This window comes from Dermacentor silvarum, chromosome 1, assembly GCF_013339745.2.
Source record: "Dermacentor silvarum isolate Dsil-2018 chromosome 1, BIME_Dsil_1.4, whole genome shotgun sequence".
Taxonomy (NCBI): Eukaryota; Metazoa; Arthropoda; class Arachnida; order Ixodida; family Ixodidae; genus Dermacentor; species Dermacentor silvarum.
Window position 1 is genome coordinate 73,621,142 of NC_051154.1, and position 6,696 is coordinate 73,627,837.

Here is a 6,696-nt window from a genome sequence, read left to right on the forward strand (position 1 = left end):
AAGGCATCGGGGCGTGGGGGGAGGGGCTCTACTCCAGCGGCGGCTGAGCGCGGCCGCGCGGGCCCCATCTTGAAAGCTATCTGCGATGGGTAGAGTCTAGACGCTCCGAGCGCTGATATCTTCGCGTGCGCTGTGTTCTCACCGCTAAAGGCTCATTCACACTAGGCCGACACGACACCGATATTGGTCTGCCGACTGTTGGCGGCAGCAGTTTACCGGACGAAAAATGCTGTGGCCAACGGTGTTTCTCACGCCAGTGTTTCGACAGCGTGTCCGCGGTCATCGAGTGAGATGTGTTCATGCTTGCCTGTGCGCGCGTGACACCATGTTAATTTAGTTAGTAAACGAATGTTTACAAGTTTAGACGGTCAATAAAACTATTATGCTTACTTCGTGTAGCTGTCGAATTGTTATCGCAATCGACGCTTCGCTTTTCGGGCGAAACCGAGTTTTTTTGGCGACGTACCCGATGCGGAAAGCACCAGAAATCACTCACACACACACACACAACACACACACACACACATACGTACTCTTCGGTTTATAAGTCGCCCCCCTCCGGCCCAAAAAAAGAACAGCAGTTTTCCCGAAAAAGAAAAGAAAGAAAATCGCATGTAAGTCGCACCGGTGTATAAGAAGCAGCTATTTATTGGGTAAGCGATTTGAAAAAAAAATAAAAAAAATAGTGACGTTTCATTCGCGAACGCAGGTCACGCGCAAGCGTACGGGTGCCATTGCTATATAACTGCGATATCTATGACTTGGACACTCCTGGGCCGGTATTTTGTAGCGATGCATTTTTCGATGCTAATGCCTTTTCGTGCTTCTCGCGCTCGGTCAGAGCGACGGTCTGCTCACGCAATGAAAGGGATCAGCCGGCCGTCAGTGGTATATGATAAGACTAGCGTAGAATAAAGCATAACCCATCGCTACAAAATACCGGACTAGGCGCATTTCTGCCGTCGTGGTCGCGCCGCGATGTTCCGTATTGACCCTTTTCGCGGCGGTCCCGTGGGCGCTGCCATGTTTGATCACGTGGTGACGCGTCCATTGCTTGCCTCAACTGCCTCCGTTGCCTCCTTGTTTACAATGGAAGTGTATGACGCCGGCGCGTCTTAGAAAACCTCTGTTTTCGGAGATATCGTAGACGGTGACTAGGTGGACGACACGAAGCTTTGATCACAGCTTCAGAGAACATGCAGCGTATGTGGTGCTTGTTCTAAAACCGGGGCTAGATATGTATTCCAAGCTATCCAAACATTCCGCTATTGAATTCAGTCAGGATTAGTGTGTTTTGCTCTCTGTTCTTTATTCGGCAAATATTTTGAAGCAGTGGCTTGTCAATTTCTGACTCAGTAAAGTTCCTCGGTGCGGCCACTATCTGATTATTTTCTGCCTAATCGCTCGCGGGTGTGCTCAGTTCCGATAGATTTGTTCTTGCTGCGCACAAGGCTTGAAACGTAGCTATTTTGTACATTGTAATACCTTGTAGCAAATATATATTACAGCTAGTAACTCGCTTACTCTTGTGGACCGTCACGAAACATTTAGCTTCGACCATTCGTGCGCCATCGGTGTAGTCCGTCATTACTTGTGCGTATACAGTGCGCATATATTCAAGTGTGAGCCCATTCACTTATTCTTGATACGTTGGCGATAGAGTGGGCATAAGCTTTCCTGACATTTGGGACAGATGTGTATAGATAACGTGCGCGAAACTTACTATGACAGGAAGCAGCATACTCTTTGTCATTGTTTGACGAGTAGTACTCTTGCCGACGTTCTGGGGATGAAGCCCTTTCTTTGAAGGTTAGCGATATAAGGCTGGCGGATGAGCAAAATTCTGTATTCTCGAGGAAAGCCGTACATCACGAAGTGCCGGTAACACGTTCGGACAGTTGCAGCAGCGGTCCGCGAACTTGGCCACACCGATTCATTCTATTCCTTAACATGCCAGTCACTATTTTTGCAGCCAACTACTGCACACGTCTTCAATCCACATGATTCAATCAAGCATGATTGGAGCACAGTGTGTTAGCGAAAACTCAGTTGCATTTCCGACAGCTGATCGCACAGAAGCAAGGTAGAAGCAGTAATGGTTTCGTATTCGTGCGCGGTCGCTGGGGAGAGGTATGGCGCGCCGCCGTGAGCGCCATCTCGTTTCTCTAAAACAAACTGCTCCGCGAAAAGGGTCAATAAAGTCCAAGGGCGATAACATCGTCCCCGCGCGCCGTATGCTGTATCTGCGAGTGAATAAGCGTGCGACTGTAAGCCGTACACTCGGCCACAAAATATTGCGGGGCACGCGAGCGCGTAGCGAAACGGTCCTCCTCGCCTACTGGTGCCACACCCCTAGTGTCGAGACCGACGCTTCCGCGCATGCGCGTCCCTCCATGACTGCAAGCGTGCATGTTTCAGCGCTTCTTTCTTGCGCGCCGGCGATATCCGAGTGCAGCCGCGAGGGTCCCTACTTGCGATTGGCGCTGTGGCGGCTTCGACGGGTAAAACTATGTGAAGCGTGAGCTGGCGCGCGCTTTGTCGAGTCACGAGCGCGGATGCATATCGCCGGTCGCGAACGCAGCAAGTCTTTTTATTGCGATAGCAATTATATGGACACTTCAACCGGATTTCTGCCGTCGGCGTCGCCGTGAGGTTCCGTATAAAGTCCCAAGGGCGATAAAATCGTCGCCGCGCGCCGTATGCGCGAGAGAACGCGCACGGGGGTCGCGCGCTATCACGGAGAGCGAACGCACAGCGGAAAGCAAACGCAACCTTTGTCGCGCGAAAGACCGTGGGGGTATGGGAGGGAGAGAAGCGGGGCGACGCTGTGCTGCGGCACCAAATGCGTATCTTGCAACCGGGCGCAAGGGGAACTGGCCACTCAATCTCCCACGCGAAAGCAAGAAAGCGGGAAGGCAGTGCGGGAGGGGGGGCAGCCAACTGCGCTTGTACTTTGCCCGGCTGTGGCGGTCGCCCGCACCGTCTCTTAAAAGCGATCTCCACACGGCTCTGACCTTTGTATGCGCTGTGCATTCGCCGCTCAGTTTCCGTTGAAGCGATAGACCGCACGAACCTTCGCTCACTGCGGCGGCTGCGCTTGCTGCCAGCGTTTTGACAGTCGTTGTCTGCGGTCATTGAGTGTGATATATTCATGTTTGCTTGTGCGCGCTGACACCACGCTTGTTAATTCAGTTAGTAAGCGAATGTGTCCAAGTTTATGCAGCCGATAAAACTACTATACCTACTCCGAATAGCTCTACTAATTTGCTATCGCAATTCATGCTTCGCCTTTCGGGCGAAACTGCGGCAGTTTTTATCTGCACTGCGCCTTTTCAGTCGCAATGATCGTTCCTTGTTTCTTTTCACGAACGGGACGCTTTTCAGGAATGCTCTTCTCCCACAGAAGAGCGTGGCAGAAAAGGTGCTCTATAGAAAGAGCCGGGCAAGGTGATAATGAACGTTCTATTGCCGTTACTATCAACTAAGTTTTGCCCTTCGAAGCTGCAACAGCGCCAATCACAAGAGGAGCCCCTCGCGGCTGCACTCGGATATCGCCGGCGCGCAAGGAAGAGCACAGAAACATGCACGCTTGCAGTAACGGAGGGACGCGCATGCGCGCAAGCGTCGGTCTCTACACCAGGTCTGTGGCGCCAGTAGCCGAGGAGGACCGTTTCGCCACGCGCTCGCGCGCCCCGCAATATTTTGCGGCCGAGTGTACATACATACATGGCGTACATACACGAGCGAAATGCAGTAACGCCCAAGGTCGATCCAAATGGTCGCAAAGCTTCGGGCGAAAAGCAGTTCAGAACGAATTGTCACTGACATCAGCAAGGGTGGTTATGGGAGCAGCGATTGAAGCACGACTACGTTTGGAGGGAACAAACATTGCGAAAGAAAAAAAGTGTTTTTTAATTAAAGCGATACACAGTTAGATTCATTCAACGAAAATAAAATTCCTAATCAATTTTATATACGCATGGCGAGAAAAGAACAACTCTATTTTACTTCATCACTATCAATAAATACCCTTTTTCAGCGCCCACCATAAGAGCGCCTACCGATAGCGGCGGGCGTTGACACTGCTATCACTTGCAATGCCACGCAGTCTTGAAGTGGGCAGAAAGGGGCACTCGTAAAGTTCACCTGTTACAATACGCCCCTCAAATGTTATTGCTTTGCTTGTCGACGTTTGTCTGAATTTGGTGACGCGTGTAGTTTCCTTGTTTCTTAACCTGTTCAGTCAAAAGTAGCGAGCTGCGACCGCCAGATTCACTTTAGTTTTCATGGGACAGCGCTGTCCGACGGGCTTGGCGTCCGACGAATAGATGGGCACTCTACGCCCAAAGCGTTCGTCAGCCTCTAAACAAAGTTTGTTCTGCGCAAGGGTGCAGTTTCGACACCCGTGTGGTTGAACGTTTCCTGCATCGGTTTCCGCGTTGAAAGCTCGAAACACCCATCACGTCGAATGGCGGTGCATCTGAATATACAGCTCTAATGGCAGGCCCCCCGAAAACAAATTTCGCGCCTTTGAGAACAAAATGACGTCGCTTCTGTTTTTAACGGATATGGCGTCACATGTTTTCTTCCGCCGGAAGTGTTCCCTCCTCACACAAATGGCGCTAAGCCCCATGCAGTTCAGCCTTGGGGTTTAGGGACAGTGGATGCAAAATAGACTTTAAGCGGGTAGAAATAACCTAACGGAGGTTATCTGATCGGTGGCTAAAATCAAGGCAGGGGTTAAATTTCACCCACCACAAAGTACAAAATATATAATCGTCACGGCTAGGTGGCGTATGCCACCGCCCGATTTAAAGGGTTCAGCCTCATTCATCCATCCGCCGATGAACCACCATTTTTTGAACGTATGGGCTTCTATGGAAGCTTCGCTACCAGGTGCATTTACCTTGTAACGCCCGTGTATGTAACCCGGCCACAAAATATTACAGACGATCAAATCTGAGAAAAAGCTGAATATTTCCGCAGCCTTACAACGCAGCCTTACAACGCAGCCTGGTATTTGCATTTCGGGCCTCGACTACAATATGCTAACATTGTCGCATAGCCTCCTATAGGAGGCTATGCGACAGTATATTGGAGGCTATGATTGTCATAGTTTTACTGGCTACTGCTACAGGCCTGCTCGGAAATTGAACGTTTTCCGAGATCCTGTGGTCCGTAAACTTTTGTAGCCGGGTGTACCTCGCATTGTTGGCACGTTATAGAAGCCCAAGAGGTCAAAATTAATTCGGAGTCCCTCACTTCGGCATGCCTCATAATTATACGATTCTGGCACAAAAAATCCCAGAATTTCTTATATATTTATAGAGATATTTGCATGCGAACACCACTTGCCATCAAGTGCCTGGGTGCTCACGATCCTCCTTTTAAAGACGATACTTTCTTGGGCTACCTAAACGCAAAAAACTGTGTCACTCGATTCAACCGCCCGGCCAAAACCAAGCGAGCTACTAGCACTGGTGACACGGGATCATACATGTCAACATTATACAGCGCAAAGTAAACCTCAGGCCTATTTTAAGCAAAATATATGTACACAACCGTGATCCGCAGCGTTCATTTAATTAAGAATACACATTGGACTGGTTTTTACGTTAGTAAATGAAAAATCAACGCGTTAGAAATGGTGTCGAAGAGACGCTACGCGTTAAAACAGGCCGACTGAAGCCGCGGCTCTGTAACCGGCTTTAAGCCAACAGTAATAAAAGATCCCGACAGATGACGCGAGTGCAGGACGAACGCAGGAAATTTGAATTGAATTCAGCAAAACCTCCATTGCATCCATCATGGGAGGAGTGAGAGGGGAGGGGGAAGCAGGTGAGGGGTGGTATCAGGGGCGGCAGAAGACTATCGTCTTTCGTCGTCATTTGCAGTGAAGCAAGCCGATATGCGGCCAATTTTTTATTTTTATGACTAGGCTTCAAGATTGTCACGTGAGGCTCCCCCCCCCCCCCCCCCCATTTTTTTTTCTTTCCTCCATGATCTACCAGACATCCCCGTGGACCACGGTCCTGATCATCTTAGGATTAGAAAAACTGACAAAGCTGTATCTTTGTAGTAGTAGTAAGTGGTTCGTGGGGAAAAGGAAAGGTTGGCGCTATCTTCTGCAGCCCTTGAGGGAGCACGGCTCAGCGCCTCCAGGATTATAGGTAATGTGCGAGGAGGGCTAAAGGGAAAGGAGATACGCTTTATTAATCATGCATGTGCACACTAACTTTGCAAAGGGTGGGTCCGAATCAGAAGTTAGCGAAGGAAAGCAGCTATTTGATTCCTAAAGATGTGTGCCAGAACTCTGCAATTAAAGCTTCCTTTATCTATGTTAATTCCTTTCTTAAGCCGAAAAAATTTAATAAACAAAGTGCAGATTCTGCTTTTAGTTGCCTGTAGTGTGCCAATGCAGTAGCATGTGTGGATTGACAGTATAAAGCGGCAAGGCATTTCACATGGCAGCCAGCAGAAGCAGTTTTCACCTGTCGCGATGGTTATTTCGCTACGGCACTCAACTACTTGGCACAAGGTCATAGGTTCGTTTCCTGGATGTGGTGGCTGCATTTGGTGGGGGCAGAATGCAAGAACGCTCCTTTATGTAGATTCATGTGCATGTTGAATAAACCCAGGTGGTCAAATTTAATCCGCATCTTGGAGCACAAGTGTTGCTATAGAATGTTAAATTCC